This window comes from Atta colombica, unplaced genomic scaffold (genome assembly GCF_001594045.1).
Source record: "Atta colombica isolate Treedump-2 unplaced genomic scaffold, Acol1.0 scaffold69, whole genome shotgun sequence".
NCBI classification, from domain to species: Eukaryota; Metazoa; Arthropoda; class Insecta; order Hymenoptera; family Formicidae; genus Atta; species Atta colombica.
The window spans coordinates 307,152-323,756 of NW_017259560.1; the positions used below are offsets into that span (position 1 = coordinate 307,152).

General features: G+C 32.6%; 1 pseudogene; it reads right to left on the reverse strand.

Moving 5' to 3' along the window:
* Positions 1–2,625: 2,625 nt before the first annotated feature.
* Positions 2,626–16,605, reverse strand: part of LOC108692317 — a 16,910-nt pseudogene continuing 2,930 nt past the window's right edge.

The following is a 16,605-nucleotide window of genomic DNA, read 5'->3' on the forward strand; positions in this document are numbered from 1 at the left end:
TGGTGTATGGTGTCTATACAACAAAAATAACATCAATGTTATAATTTTTCACTCAATATTAATATATTAATTCAATGGGAGTGTATATAACAATTATATAGTTACATGACAAATTCTAATATATTGATGATGTTAATGATAGTTGGTGGAACAGATATTTTTTTCTAATGTGTATCTTTTATTTTTTAGGTTCATTTCTATTCATCAGAATTATATCGCGTAGCACAAAACTTATAAGGAAAAATGCCATATCAAATTTGTTTTGCAAATATGAATTTGTAATGAATTTATAAAATTAGAAAGAAGAAAAAAATTGAAACATGTTATTATGTTCGTAATGATTATTGCAGAAAAAACTACCTGTGGACATAAAAGTGTTAGAGCAATCAGCTAATAAAACAGTATCTGTTGTTGATGAACTCTTACAAACCTATGATGTAATGCAAATTAATTACAAAATATTATATAAGAAAATAAAGTTTTAAAAGAAAGATTTCATTGTTTACAGGATGATTTGACACATATAAAGTCCTTTATATTTGTATGTAATGCATTAATTGCTTGATCAGGATAATTAATTTTACAATTATATAAATTCTGTAAGACGTCTATTTTAAGAGATAAAAATTTTAATGTTACTTCTGATCATGATATACATACTATTTATATAGAACTTATTATAGCTACTTAAGATTTCAAAAGTGAAAGTTTGATTATGTATATGTTTTTAATATTAAAGTGATTTGGTAATAAAAATAAAATTTGCAGCAAAATAATTATGTTTGATTTTTTCATAAGAAACATAAAAGATTAATTACGAACATCATAAAAAATATATATTCATAAAGAAAAATATAAGAAATTTATAATAAATGTTGTGTAATATACTTTATTAAAGATTTATGCTGAATAAATTTTCTAATAAAAACAGAAAAATATTGATAATTCAATCAAATTCAATAAAATGACAATCAATAATAGATTATAGAATAATTCTAAACAAATTCAAATATAGAATAACTCTAAACAAATAAAAATAAAAGATACTGCAAACAATCAAAAATATTACTGAGATCATTTGTCATTTTAAATTTAACATGCATAAAAATGTGGTATTACAAAATAACTATAATACCTACAAAATAATAGTTTTGTTTTAATTTTAAAAATAAGTTTTTTCTCCAATCAGTTTTTATGCATAATTTTTCTGTTTGAAGTTAGCTAATATTCTTGCTCCCATAGTCTTACTTCCAAAAGCTGTATTTATTCTTGTTCATTTTTTTCTACACTCAGAGTTACCGATAGTTGCTTTACGTGCATTAACACAAATCAAGATATTAATTTGTCTTTAACATAATGACAAGTGCTTAAAGGGAGATGTCTCAAAGCAATATAAAGATATTAAACTGTCATTCAGGGACTTGTCTAAAAGTAATATTTTGTATTTGGCTTTTCATACATAATTTTTCCTGCCCCTTCAAGAATATGGAACATTTCTTTACTAATTTTTATTTGAGCTCCAGGAGTATAATCTGAAATAGCTACAAAGATAGATAAAGAGAAAGATGTGAACATTAAATCAGAATTATCTTGCAATTTCAGATAACAATCTTCACATTTAATGAAATTTCTCAATTTGAAAACAACATATCCACACATTCTATAAAATATTTGTTGTCTCTGACATAGGCAATCATTTAATTTAGGGAAATTGCAATGTTTGTACAGTTTCTTCTTTTTCATTTAATTTAGAAGTATATTCAAAAGGGAAGGTATTTCAGCATATGTACAATTGGAGGTAGGTATTGCATGATTTCCTACTACACATCTGTCTTAGTCTGTATTTGAATTGAAGAGCTGTTGGCTTGAGATATCTTCTACGTATGTTTGAAAAACCACTTTCCAAACTATCTTGACTTGCTCGGCCTAGAAAAAAGAAAAGAAACTTTTCCTCGTTTAAAAGACGATCTTGTAATTGAATCATTGATTTCGTGATATTACATGAGTCTGAGATGGTTTCCGTAAACCACATCCGACTTTTATATTTTCAAAAACATACTAGTTTTAGAAGTTCTATTGTATTATTATATTTTTCAAGGTTAACGAAAACTGAAAACAAGGTAAAGATTTCTTCCGATCATTATATCAAATCTCTCTAACTTTCTCTAATCAATCTAATAAACCAGGCTATTTTTTCCATTTGTGGAAATCCATCATCTTTTTGGACTAGAAATGTTAATGCAAATGCAGTGGAATGATTTATAACTCTAATAAAATTTGTGATTTTACCGAAATGGTTTGGTCTTAATACTGTTTTGCTTAATTTAGGCGCAAGTTTTAACTTCGTGCAATTTTGAGATTAATATGAATATAACCATTCAATATGACTCATATCAACAACATTACTAGGTAAATTATATAATTCTATAACATCCTGTGGCAAGCAAATAAATTGATTTTCCATAGCTATTTCTTTCAAATTTTTAAAACATGAACAGGATTTGGAATCAACTGTAACATGATCTCTAGATCGCAAGGATGTGTTACCATATCTGCCTTTGTAATTTTAAATCCTAATTTCAGCAATCCTTTATTTTTCATCACAAATTAAAACAATTACTTTTAAACCTGATGAATTGAACATTTTTGAAGTATTTTTAAAATAATCTCTTTAGTTGCATTATTTACTGAATAAGATGGAGTAAAGAGATAAGCTATATACTGCTTCCAATGAAAACCAAGACCAAACAATTGGAAAAGTAAAGCTTTATATGTATTGCCAGACAATGTCACATTTCCAATATATGCCTTTGTACTTGTATCAAAATCGATCTGTTCTTTAATTGCCATTTCATCAAATACTAATCCACAAATTTTCCATGTACGTGGAATATGAGAAACGATCAACTGCAGATATTTAAAAATATCTTTAAATATTTCTGGTAAATATTTCAATTTTTAATATCTTTAAATATTTCAAATTTAATGTGCTGTATCTTATTTCTTAGAGTTCTCAAAGAAGAAAATGGAACAAGTTTAAGTATCTGATTGTAATCTATATATATGATCTACATGCAAAATACAAGTTCAATTCTTTTTCGATTGTTTTATCTGACCACTTGGAACTTTTTGTAATACCGTATACAATTGCTCTTTGTTACAATTGATCTTTATTAAGAACTGTATTGATTATTCCAATATTTCCTTCTATATATATATTTTTAAGTTATTAACTTTACTTTTTAGGATATCTTTTTCCTTTTCAGCCATTTTTAATTTTTCTTTTAGTATTTCATATTCTTCTGGACTAAGTAAATTCTCCGTAGACAATATTTGGTTTGCAGTAATTTCATATTCTTCTGGACTAAATAAATTCTCTGTAGACAATATTTGGTTTGCAGTTCATCACATTCTGATGATATACGTATGTCTAGATTAGAATTTGATATATAATTTTCCTCATCAGAGAATGTCTTCAATTTATATTAATGGGTTTCATTACATAATGTGCAGTATGGACATACATTTTACGTAACTTTCTTTTTTTGGAAAGTAAATCATAATTATATTCTTGTTTTTCAATTCATTTAAATACTGTTCTCTTTTGCAATTCTTGTTTTCTTGCTCCTCAGAATTTTCTGTAGCAGTATACGAATGATCACTTCTTAAATCTGCCTTTTTGTGAAGAAAAAATTCAATTGATTCATTACATCGCTGTTTGAATTTCTGTAAGAGATTTCCTTTTCATAGGTTTCCTTTTCATAGGTTGTTGACATTCGCAAAACAAACTTGGTATGGCACCTTTCTTTATAAGTTTTTTGTTACCAATGTGGTATAATTCTGATGAATGGAAATGAACCTAAAAAAATAAGAGGAAACAGTTAGAGAAAAATATTTGTCCTACCAACTATCATTAACGTAACATCAATATGTTAGAATTTGTCACACAACTACGTAATCATTACATACACTCACATTATATTGAATTTAATATATTGATAGTGAGTGAGAAATTATAACTTTGGTGTTATTTTCGTTGGTTTACGGGAGTTACATTATAAAACATTTACATGCACGCTTCGGTACCAATCTCACACAGTAATACTGATTTTGAAGGTTTCTAATCAGGAATTCTAGCAGCATTAATCCATTTTTGTCTCAAATTTGGATCTTGGACAAATGTTGTGCAGCAATATTCGTCTTTATTAAAGTTTGCGCATTTGGGAGTGCATCCGGCAGGCATTTTGTAATATGCACAAATTCTGATATCCAAAATGTAAAAATTCGTAGTTTTATAAAGGATATAATATTTATAGGACATAATATTTATAATTCATAATAATTCTTGTTAAAACGTGTATCTCAAGTACTGTTATAATAGAAGACGTATTTTTATTGGAATCATAGTTTATTTATTTCATGTATATATGTATAATAGAGGAAGGTACCTACTTCCAAGATTAATAATATGTATTATTTACAAAGACCTTACCAATCGAGAAGGAAATTGCAGCACAAGGAAACAAGTGTATTGCTTTTGCAGTCAGCTAACTTAAACGACATATCCTCATGGCTTTGGAGCTCAATTACCAAGTTCAATCAAAGAAGACCGGGTCACATAATGCAGTTTGCCATTCTGTCTCTGTGAGGCTCTCTAATCTGAATGTTGCAGTAGTAGGCGATAATGCAGCCAAGAAAAAATAGAATATTAAAAATGTAGGTATTCGCGTCCATTATTTTTATTCCTTCTCCCATTCCTTGCTCTGTCCTCATTCCATCACTGAGAGGAGTTATGTCATTACACGTTATGATTTGTATTTGCTGCTTGAAATTTATAGCTTCTTTCATTCCATTTTTGCTCTCAAAATCAGTTGAATATCTATCGTAATATTAGTGCAGGACTTGAAGAATGTCTGACGTTTTAGGTTATTTCTAGATAAAGTGCCAAATATGTATGTCAATTTTAAAAAAAGGAAAAATTGAAATTTCTCTGCGAGACAGTGTAATGATGTTTATTCACAAGTCATGTATTTATTTTACAGCAAGTTGTCGATGAATATCCGCAGAAAATTCAAATAATCGAATACCTTTTTCTGATCTATTGATACAGTTTATCGCAATGCAACAAAGCATTTTATAAATTTTTTTGCCATCTTTAATATATAATATTTCAGTTTTTTTATATCCTTTTTTTCATCTCTTAATCTTATGGTAAAATTTCGAAGTGCGGAAATACATAAATAGGAAGCAACAAGGAAGCTACAAGATTTTCAACTTAGAAACTAATCTATAACAATCGTAATGACCATAACCTTTGCAGTTCAGCGGCAAAGTGAGAACAGAGTAAGGAGTAAAAATGCGAATACTCATTTTGTGATTAAGGGTTTTGGTAAGGCACTATAAAGTGTTTAATCATAAAAAGCATAAAAAGTTTAATCACAAAATGCAACCGCGCACTATCGCCTTCTGAAGAAGTGGATGTTAACTACATAATAATATCCACCTTTTTGTTCCTGAAATAAATCGCTGAAATCGTTGAAATCTTTATTAATTTAATAGATTTTAGTTATTTTAGTAATTTCAATTATCTATTTCCATCAAGAGCACTGCAAAAAGGTAGATATTGTAATTAATGTCTATTTCTTTAGTGCTCGGCATTTTGCGATTATAGATTGTGGGCCGTTATGGCCGCAGTACAGACTCTTGCATAATGCATAATGCATAAGGGAATCAACCAATCGAAATTCTTTTCTAAAATGGAAAGAAAGGGAAAATTCTGATTAGTTGATTCGCTTATGCACTATACAAAAGTTTGTGCTGCGGCCTTTATGTTCTCTCTCAGAGTGCGATTACATGTAACGCGGTACAGAAACTAACTAGGTGATTATAAGAACCGCAAATTCACGTTATTAAGCACTTTTTAATAAAATTAATTAATTTAAATACAATTATTAAGTAAATCCGTTGAAAAAATAAGAGTATTAATGAAATGTGCATAGAAATAAGTTATTGGGTGTTCAAAAAGTCATTGCGTTTTTTCCAATAGATGATGTCCACGTTTATTTGTATGCGAGTGTGACATGAATGTCAAATGTTTACGTGCGTTTTGTTGTTGACACTCAACCTAAAAACCAAAAAAAAGTTAACGCGATTCAGTCGAGTTTTGTGCTTGCAATTGTGATTTGAACATAGAGAATTTTGAAGAGCATATTCGCCATATTCTGTTTTATTATCTTCAAAAAAGGGAAGAAAGCAACTGAAGCAAGGGAAAAGTTGCGTCGAGTTTACGGCAGAAATGTTGTTAAAAAACGCCAGTGCCAGAACTGGTTTGCCCGATTCCGTGATGGTGATTTTTCAGTCAAAGACGCTCATCGCTCCGGTAGGCCTTCCAAGATTGACAACGAAATGAAAGCATTGGTGCAAGCAAATATATATTCAACGGTTCGGGAGCTTGCTACCGCTATAAAAGTGTCCGTTGGAAGTGTTCATAGCCATTTGAAATAGGCTTCGTAAAGAAGCTCGATGTTTGGGTATCGCATGAGTTGAAAGAAATTCATCTGACGAATCGCATGAGCGTTTGCGATCAATTCATCAAACGCGAAAAAAACGATCCGTTCTTGAAGCGTATGATCACGAGCGATGAAAAATGGATTGTTTACATCAATATCAGCCGAAAAAGAAATTGGAGTAGGCGAGGTGAAGCATCAGAAAGACAAGCAAAGGCGGAGATCCATCAAAAGAAGGTAATGCTATCAATGTGGTGGGATTGAAAGGGACCAGTCTTCTATGAGCTACTTCCAAAGAACAAAACGATTAATTCCGATGTCTACTGTGAACAGCTGCAGAAATTAAGTGATGCCATCGCACAGAAACGTCCCGAGCTAATCAATCGTAAGGGTGTGATGTTTCACCACAATGCGAGATCACACACAAGTTTGGTCATTCGGCAAAAATTGTTGCAACATGATTGGGATGTGTTACCACATCCACCGTATAGCCTAGACTTTGCATCATCAGACTTCCATCTCTTTCGCTCCTTGCAAAACTCCTTGAATGGTAAAACGTTTGCTTCTGAAGACCTCATTAAACAGCACCTAGACAAGTTTCTCGCAGAGAAGGATGGGAAGTTTTATGAACATGGCATTATGAAGTTGTCCGGGAGATGGCAGAAGGTCATATAATAAAACCAATATATCATTGATTAATGTTCATTACGTATATTAAATAAATACACTTGAAAATCAAATGAAAAAAAACGCAATGACTTTTTAAACAACCCAATATAATATATTAAAAAAAATTCATATTAAAGTTTATTTGTTACTAGCCCGTGCCGCTTACCGCGCTACATGTAATAGAGGAGGAAAAAAGCAAGCGGCACGCGGTCCCTATAGTTATATCTAGTTTCTGTACCGCGTACCGCGCTACATGTAATCGCACCCTCAGATTTTCTTTCCGACTTAACCATTCTAGTAATGTTGCAAGATTTTGGCTCCATGATACGCGGTTATTCAAAACTTCAGCCTCTTTCGCTGCAGTTTTTGCAATTTTCAACACAGCAACCAGACATTTTCGATAATGACAGAATAACAGGTTTTTCTTCTTCCAAATCTCTGTATGGATCGACCTTTTAACAGAATTAGAATAGCACTTCGATGCCATTTTGATCCCAAATATTAATTCAGTGAATTTTCTCATCACGGTACTTTGTTAAGCTAGTGATTTTAAAGCCCTATGTGGTATGCAGTCTAAGTGCATACGGAATGCGCTCTAAGCTTGTGTTTTCTAGTGACAATTACATATTACTAATCGCAGCAGCTATAAATGAGGACGCTGAGTGGCCGGCACTTTTACTTTTTTTTATTTAATACAACACGGAAACAGCTACATTTAGTTCAAAGACAAAAGCTTGAGTAAGCGCTATTGATGTATTCTTCCAGATCTAAAATGCTGATGATCTAAAAGAATATACCTGTAGCGAGTATTCACTCAGCTTGAGTTCGCTGAACGCAGCCATAAGATTTGTTCGCGTCGCATACTCCAATGCTTCAATATGTTCTCATTATAGTTCCTACTCACTTTAATAAGCGCATTTGAATGAGTAGGATCTACGGATGGAGAAAGTAGGAGCATGTTGGAGCATGCCACGCAAACAAACCTATAGAGAATTGGACTACGCGACAAGAGACTGCGCATTATGTATTATGGAATACAGTTTCTGATAGATTGAAATTCTTATTCTCTCTGTTCTCTGTTTTCTATTCCTTTTATTGTGCGCAGCTCCTAAAGGCTTAAATATAATAGGCAACAGGGAATAACAAGTTGTCTAATCAGAGCCCTGTTGCCTGTGCCTATTGTGTTTAAGTCTTAACTCTATCCGAAACGGATCTCAACCATGCACAGCGTACACGTTCTGTTCCAATTGAATCGTGCACAATGCTATATTTTGTGCAAGTATATTTTGTGCACTCCTGTGTACAGTTGCAACACCTTTTTTTCGATGGGTTTCGAAATGCAGCTTACACATCGAGCGATTAGTTCTTATTCATGGATCCACAAATAAGAATCATTTGGTGAGTAGGTTGCATTGTGAAACTTATTAAAAAAAGTGTTGCAACATTTTTGTGACCGGTTGTACGTTTGTGTCAAGATGTGTTAAGCAATTACTAGTTTATATCGTGCACCTGATACGGATACTAACTAGTAACTTTCTATTAAATTATCTTAAATTTTGCGTATTTGTAGATTATATTTAAAGACTGATGTATTAAATTGATATAATATGCATCAAAATGATTAATTAAATACACACATCATGTATAGGTTTATCTAAAAAGAAAGGAGACTCCATGTAATAAAAGTGAGCCGATTTCGAATTAAATTTCGATTTTCAATACCTCGCACCTTTGTGGTTCTGCGCGTAGTGAATGCATCGTAGTTAGATTAGATACGATAGGAAGAAAGAAATCAGGAAAGAAAGTCTTTCTTCCTGAAAGAAATATTTTTATTTCCGATTTCCGAAAAAATTACGAATCTGAATGTTTAAAATAATTTTTGAAGACAAATAGGAAAACAATTGCAATGCCATTCTGAATTGTGTAATGCCCAGTTGCAAAATAGGATACAAGAAAGTAGGAAGAAATATGAGAACGAAATTGAATTCCTTTCATTTCAGCAATCCTGCACATAATTATCCTGCTAATTAAGACAATACAAAGTTAGTACCCGCATCAAGTGCATGATATAAATTAGGCCAATCAGAAGTTGTGCCTGCTTTCACCAAACTCACCCTGTACCCTACTATCGTGGATCTCTAGTGACTGAGCGATTCCTTACTTTTTCCTAATTTGTGAGCTTTTCGGTGATTATAACTTATACTACATTTCGTTATTTTCCAAAATGAAGTTTAAACATTTGTTCTAGAAAGTCAAATGTATGTTTGTGAATTTTTAGAAATTTTTTAAATTATTTTAAATAGGTAAAATGAGGCATCAAATTGAGCATTGTGTTCTAAGGATTAAATTTAGAACATATTGGAAGCAGCATAAGCCTACAATCCCTGTACGACTGAAGCCGAGAAGACAAGGATAGAAATAGAATGCATATAGACAGCTTGCGCATGTTCCAGATTGATACGTAGGGAGGGGAGGTGAAATGTCGCCTTTTTTCACTGCTTTTCTTCACCCCGCAAATCCTCATGCGCATTGGTATGGAGCATATGCATTGCTGACTAGGCGCATTCTATTTCCATCTTTGTCAATCTTCTCGGCTTTCTCCATCCTTGACAATCGTTTCAGCTTCAACTATGCTCCTTTCAGTAGTATATGTTGAGGACTTAAATATCATTGATCTCTATTACATGGCACGCTTAATCGAGTTTAATAACATAGTTACGAAGTTGGCCAATCACAGCTGTTCCCACAGACTTATATAAATAGATTGACTCAATGTGATAGAAAGAGATGATAATTCCGAGATGTCTTTGTTTTAGTTCTCCTATACATATGTATCCTGTCTGTGAGTATCGTGTGAATTTATTCATGTAATTTATGTGTGAACGAGAGAACTCAAATATAGCCTAGTTTCGAGAGTTTAAACCGGGTCAAAATATAAGAACTACAATCGAGCAGTCTCCTGTCGTTCGACTGTAACAGGGGAATGCTCGACTGTAATTGGTTCTTACATTCTTACCGGATCGGTGGAAACTAGGCTTATGTCGCTGTCCAGCGCTGTCTTCATGGAGGTGAAATTAACATGGAGGTGAGCTACCAGAAGTTTGTGGCTTCTTCAGAAGAATGAAATGATTTGTGATTGGCCATAACTGCAGATGTTATTAAACCCGAGAGGTTATTAAGGGTTCTGTGTAAATGTTTAGTGAATAAGCAGATATTGAAGACTTTTTGATTTAGTTTATAAAGAGTAGTTTGATAAGAAACAATAAAACTCTTGCATGGAGGTAGAGCGGACTAAACTGAGTTGAAAAGTTCTCTACCATTTTATTATTTTCAATAGTTAACAGATATCAATTACTAAAAATCATCAAACATCGGTTTTTAATCATTTTTTACTCAAGTACTATCAACTTAAAAAAAAACAGACAAGAGACAAAAATTGTTTATTTTCTTCTTATAGAGCTCTAGAAGAGCTCTAAGAATTTTTTCAGAATTTTTTATCAACTTCTTAATACTGCATTTTCTCATTGCTATTTTTACCAACATGAGAAAATGCGGTACTGAAAAATTCTCAGAATCCTATGAGAAGAAAATAAATAATTTTTGTCACTTGCTGTGTTAAGGTTTTTTTATAAAGGATATTTTCATATTCTATTTGATTCATGAATTTATTTATGTTCTTGGATATGATCTAAGGTGATACTGTGCGTTCACAAATATAAGCGGTCAATGTCTGTACTCTATCATATATTATTTTTTTTTATGGACTTGTTTGCGCGCGCCACGTTTTTTGATGCTTGTCTCGACAAATAGGTTAAGTTCATTTATTAACAAAATATATTTTGTTTTTGCAATCTGAGATAAAAACGGATTCTGAAGTATCTCATGTCTCATTTTTCTCTTTTCCTGTCTCATTTTTCTTCCTTCGTCATTTGGCGGATTGTACAAAATTTTAGTTTAACCTTAACAGGGTATGGGCCCAGACCATGCGGTATAAGTGACGAGGAAAAGCATACAGTGTATGAACTCAGTTTTTTTTCTGATAGAGAAAACAGTTAACTATGAGTGCATCAATAGAACTCAGGCACATAACCAAGTTCGAACAAACTTCCTGGCATGGAAATTCCAGATGAGGGCAATCCTTGTAGCGAACGACATACTGAGCAGTGGAAGGATCTAAAACAAAGCCGGAATACAATATAGAAGAAAGCATGGATTTAGAGAGATGCAAAAGTAATGTTTATCCTTTTATCATCGATGGAAACGACGCAACTTGACTACTTAATCACGAATCATCGGCAGAAATGCGGCGAAAATTGCGTTCAATTCATGAATAGCAAAGTGAACAAGCTATTACTTATGATAAAATTTCACGAGTACAAGATGGCTGCAGGCGATTCAATTACGCAACATATCGCGAGAGAATAGAAAATATGGTGCATCAATTAAGAGAGGAGAGGCACTCTCCGACGTTACGATAATGGTAGCCTGCCATCGAGATTCAATGCACTGGTCACAGCATGGGATAGTGTGGACTTTCAGAAGCAAACACAAATACAAGAATTAACATCACTTATTAAAGAAGAGATGACAACAACTGAAGAATCAACAAGTGCACTGGCAGTTATAAATAAGAGTCACAAAACATGTCGATTCTTCAAGTAAGTCCCTTCAGGATAATCGGTATTCTTTAGAATGTTTTTCTGCCATAAAAAGGGGCCAGAAATTGTAGAAAAAAAAAGAGATTTGAAAAAAAAGCAATCTCAAAAGACAAAAAGATGAACATACAGCGAATGTCAATGCTTTTATTGCAACGCGTAATTCATTTACGAACATGTCTAATCTGAGCGAGAGATCTATGCATGATATTCGGATAGCAGAGTATCCAAGCATATGACAGAAGGAATATTTTTCAAAATTTAGTTGAAACCAGTAACGAATATGTATCTCTCAATGACGGTGCGAAATAAAAGGCCATGGGACCATATTCATCAAAATGAATTTGAACATAGCATCACTGGAAGGACAAAACTGGAAGACGTTCTATACATGCCTCCGCTTAATAAAAATTTATTTTCAGTGGAAGCATATTTAAAAAGAGGTTATATTGTCATTTTTGAATGTGACGTTGTGAAAATAAGTCTAAACGTTCTCAAGATTGGGACAAGAAAAGACAACAATCTATTCCAGACTTTTTACACCGTTCTAAAGAATGAACATTGCGCTGCCATTGTTTCTGATCTGCAATTTTTGCATTGTAGCATGAGCGTCTCGGATGTGTCAACTGCAAGACTTTACATGAGATGAACAAGCAAGGTTTATTGGAACTGGGCAAAGTCCCTGAAAATTCCGATTTCATTTGCGAAGCCTATCAATATGGCAAGCAATACAGACTTCCGTTCAAGAAGAGCACCTAGGGATATGCAACCTGGTGAGCTCATTCATTCAGATGTGGACGAACCAATATCAACAATCGATTGAAGGATTTTCCAAAGATTCCAGATTTTATGTCAGCTGGATAGACGATGTCTCAGGTTTTAGATATATTGATTTTATAAGACATAAATCAGATGTTTTCGAAAAATTCCAGGAGTTCCATGCCATGATTAAAAATAAATTCGGTTGATCGATCAAGATTCTACGGATAGATAAAGAATATATCAACAACAATATGTCACACTATCTCACCAAACATAGAATTCAAGTGGAGACAACGGCACATATCGCAGCAGAATGGAAGATCAGAGAGAGACAACAGGACTGGAATCTGGACCAGATTCATGTTACATGCAAAGAATCTTTCTGCTTATCTTCTCGCTTATGGGCAGAAGCTATGAACACTGCTGTGTATATCTTGAACCGGACGCCGACTTCTCTCTCTACAAAAAGTACGTATGAAATCTGAATGGATAAAAGACCGGATCGAGCACATACAAGGATCTGAAGCCTTCACTCATGTCCCTAAAGAACAAAGAGGCAAATGGGATAAGAAATCGAAGAAGCTAATATTCATTGGTTATCAACGAGAGTTATCAAACTACTGCATGTATCTGCATACAGGAAAGATAATCGTTTCACGTGATGTTAAATTCGATGAATCTCAAGACAAAAAGATCACATTGACTAGTGACAATATTACACTTCCATTAGGCAATGACTCGTTTCCAAATGATCCAAGAGCGAATGAGAGTCTTCTAACTAACAGAACAATTGGAAAGAGACAGCAACAACGAGAATTTTGAATACAGAAGAAGAAATTCAACAAGAAGATAAGACACAATTCGTGTTCTAAGAAACAGGCGAAATTAAAAAATCCGATAAATATCAAACTAATTTGATAGAACTGAAAAAACCAAGTACTTTCCAGGAAGCGATCTCTGGAACGAAAGCTGAAAAGTAGATCAGAGCAATCCAAGAAGAATTAAACGCACATGACAAAAACAAAACTTAAAGGCTAACATTTTTACCGAAAAGCAAATCAACAATACCATAGGTTGCAAATGAGTGTTCAAGATCAAAGAAACATCACCAGAGAACAACCTGCGCTATAAGGGATTCTTTTTTTTCGCGCATCGATTATGCGCGAAAGGATTCACGCAGAAACCTGGTGTCGATTATCAGGAATTCTCCTCACCGGTAGTTCGGTACGAACCTTTCTAGTCAGAAATCTGGCGGCAGAACGAAATCTGGAGGTAAAACAATTTGACGTGAAGATAGCGTTTCTGCACGGTGATCTTCACGAGGAAATTTATGATCTTCATTCGCTGGAAATCATGATTACATCAGAAGCCTTATATGTGGATGACGGTTTGCTGGCGGAATCAAGGAAGGCGCTCGATGAGGTCCTTGATGTTCTGAAAGATTCTTTTGAAATTACTGAAGGCAGCACAGAATCTTTTGCTGGGATACAGATACAGAACGTGATCGTAAAAAGAAACAATCTTTGTTTATCAATGATGCTATATCAAGCGCATTTTTGATTCGGCATAATTCTTCATTTTGATTGACGCAAGATTTGTACATACGCAGTGATGCCAGATATGCCCCGCACTCGCGCATGCGCGTTTCCAGCTTAACGGGCAGTGCTGTAGTCGGTTAGATTAGGTTAGGTTAGGTTAGGTTAAATTAACGCTGTAATGTCATGTGGACCGCGAAGTTTGTGCGCTAAATCGAACCGGACAACAGGAGGAATCCTAAGAGGAAAATTATTTTAGGTAAAGTATTTTAGGTTAAAATGAATCGCAATGGAATCAGAAAAAAGGCTCACAAAAAAGATATGTATCCGAAAATTTAAAAGATCTTGGTTAGACGAAAATCTCTTTAAAGGTTGGTTGGCAGAAAATGACAACAAAGCTTGGTATACAATTTGTAATATTTCGCTTGCTGCCGACATAATTTATCAAGACATATCGAATCAGCTTCTCATAGAGATAATGTAAATAATGTTAATGTAGAAAGCGATACCTCATTTGAAGAAACTTTCACATTCTGACGAGGTAAAATGAGTTGAAATTAAATTATCAGCTTTTTTCACCGAACATATATCGTTTATAATATCGTTTTTTGTACAATAGATTATCTGATACCGTTGTTGAAAAATATGTGTGTACGTCCCAAAGCTATACAAGATGTCACGGACTAAATGCGAACAAATAGTAAAAAATATTATTGTGCAACGAGAAGTAGAAAAAATTGTCTAAAATTTACAAACATCTAAATTTTCAGTTTTAATAGACGAGAGAACCGATATAAGTGACAAAACTTGTGTATTCTCGTAAAATACGTTTCACCAGTAAATAAAAGAGTTGTAATTCAATTAGCGTTGTTCAAATCTCACAAATTTCCTCTCGATGCTACAAATTGTTCCGCGGATAATTTATATAAACTTTTTAAAAAATACTTATTATTAGAGTTATTATTAAATTCCCTTATAAAATCTTGTTGGAATAGCAAGTGACAATCCGTCATGATTAGAAATAAAAATTCTTTTTTGACACATTTAAAAGTAGATGTTCCGCAAGTAATACAATTAAATTTGCTATTCCACCGCGCTAATAAAGCTAGTGAAAAATTACCGCGATCTTGCGAAAGTTTAATTAGAGACATTACTACATATGTGTCCGGCAGTGCAAAACGAAACACAATTTTACGCGAGTTTCAAGATTTTTTTGAAGTAGAGCAAAATAAAATGTTGAAATTAGCGAAAAATAGATGATTCGTTTTACATCAATGCGTTATCAGACTTTTGGATAATTGGGAACCTTTAAAACATTATCTCATATTAGCTGTATCAGAGGATAAATTAGAATCAGCAGAAATTATTTTTAAATCAATTACATAATAATGATAATAAAGCTTAGCTTTTGTTTTTAAAATATTAAGTTTTTTCAATTCCTTTAATGCACTTTTTCAATCATGTAACATTTTAATTCATAAACTATTTAGCAACAGTCGACAATTAATAGCAGATATTGCAGACAATTTTATGACTTTTGAAGTTATAAGAACAAATTTCTCTTTTAGACTCAGATTCTGACGAACAATTAAAAGCTTTACATGACATTAGGACTGGAATGTGAAACATTTTTATTAAAGGAGCCTTAGAAACGCACAATAGAAATTCGAAATTTAGAATTTTATAAAATGACAGTTCGCGAGTAATTAAACATTTGTTTTACAATGACACATTTTTCGAATTTGAATTTTTTGCCCCTAAAGTTGCTTTTTCTTCTAAGGCTAGAGCCACTTTCAAAGATCTTAGTGTCGTTGCTACGCGCATAGGTAATATTGGTATAACGCAATTAGTTTACGAATAGCGAGTGTTACAGAAAAAAAAAAAAGAAAGTTTAACATCTTTAAATATTTAAGAAATGTGGGCTAAAATATTAGAATGCGAAAATAGTAATAAATCTTTTCCAAATTTAGAAAAATTAGTAGAAGCAGTTCTTTCTCTCCCACATTCAAATGCCGAAGCAGAACGAATATTTTCCTTTGTAGTAGATGTAAAAAATAAAAAAAGAAATAAATTGGGAAATGATACACTTTCGGCCATTTGCGTAACAAGATCATTCTTTCAAGCAGATAATATTAATTGTGTAAATTCTGAGATTAATTCGCGGCATTTAGAATTGCATAATTCTACGAATTTATATACAACGCGTCAAAATGACACTAATGATCATTAATATATATTAATGCATTCTATATTAAGGCTTCTGTTTAGTAAATAATATTACTTTATTAATTATTTATTAAAATTTTTATTTTTAGATTCAATATAAAGCAATCGTCCTAGCTAAGTTTTATTTTTTATTAATAAATTAAAACTTATTTAATCATATTAGTCATCGAGACAGCTTTAATTTGTTAATAAATAATTAATAATATTGATTTTATTTTATATAAATTTATATATAGATTTCCGATTAATAGA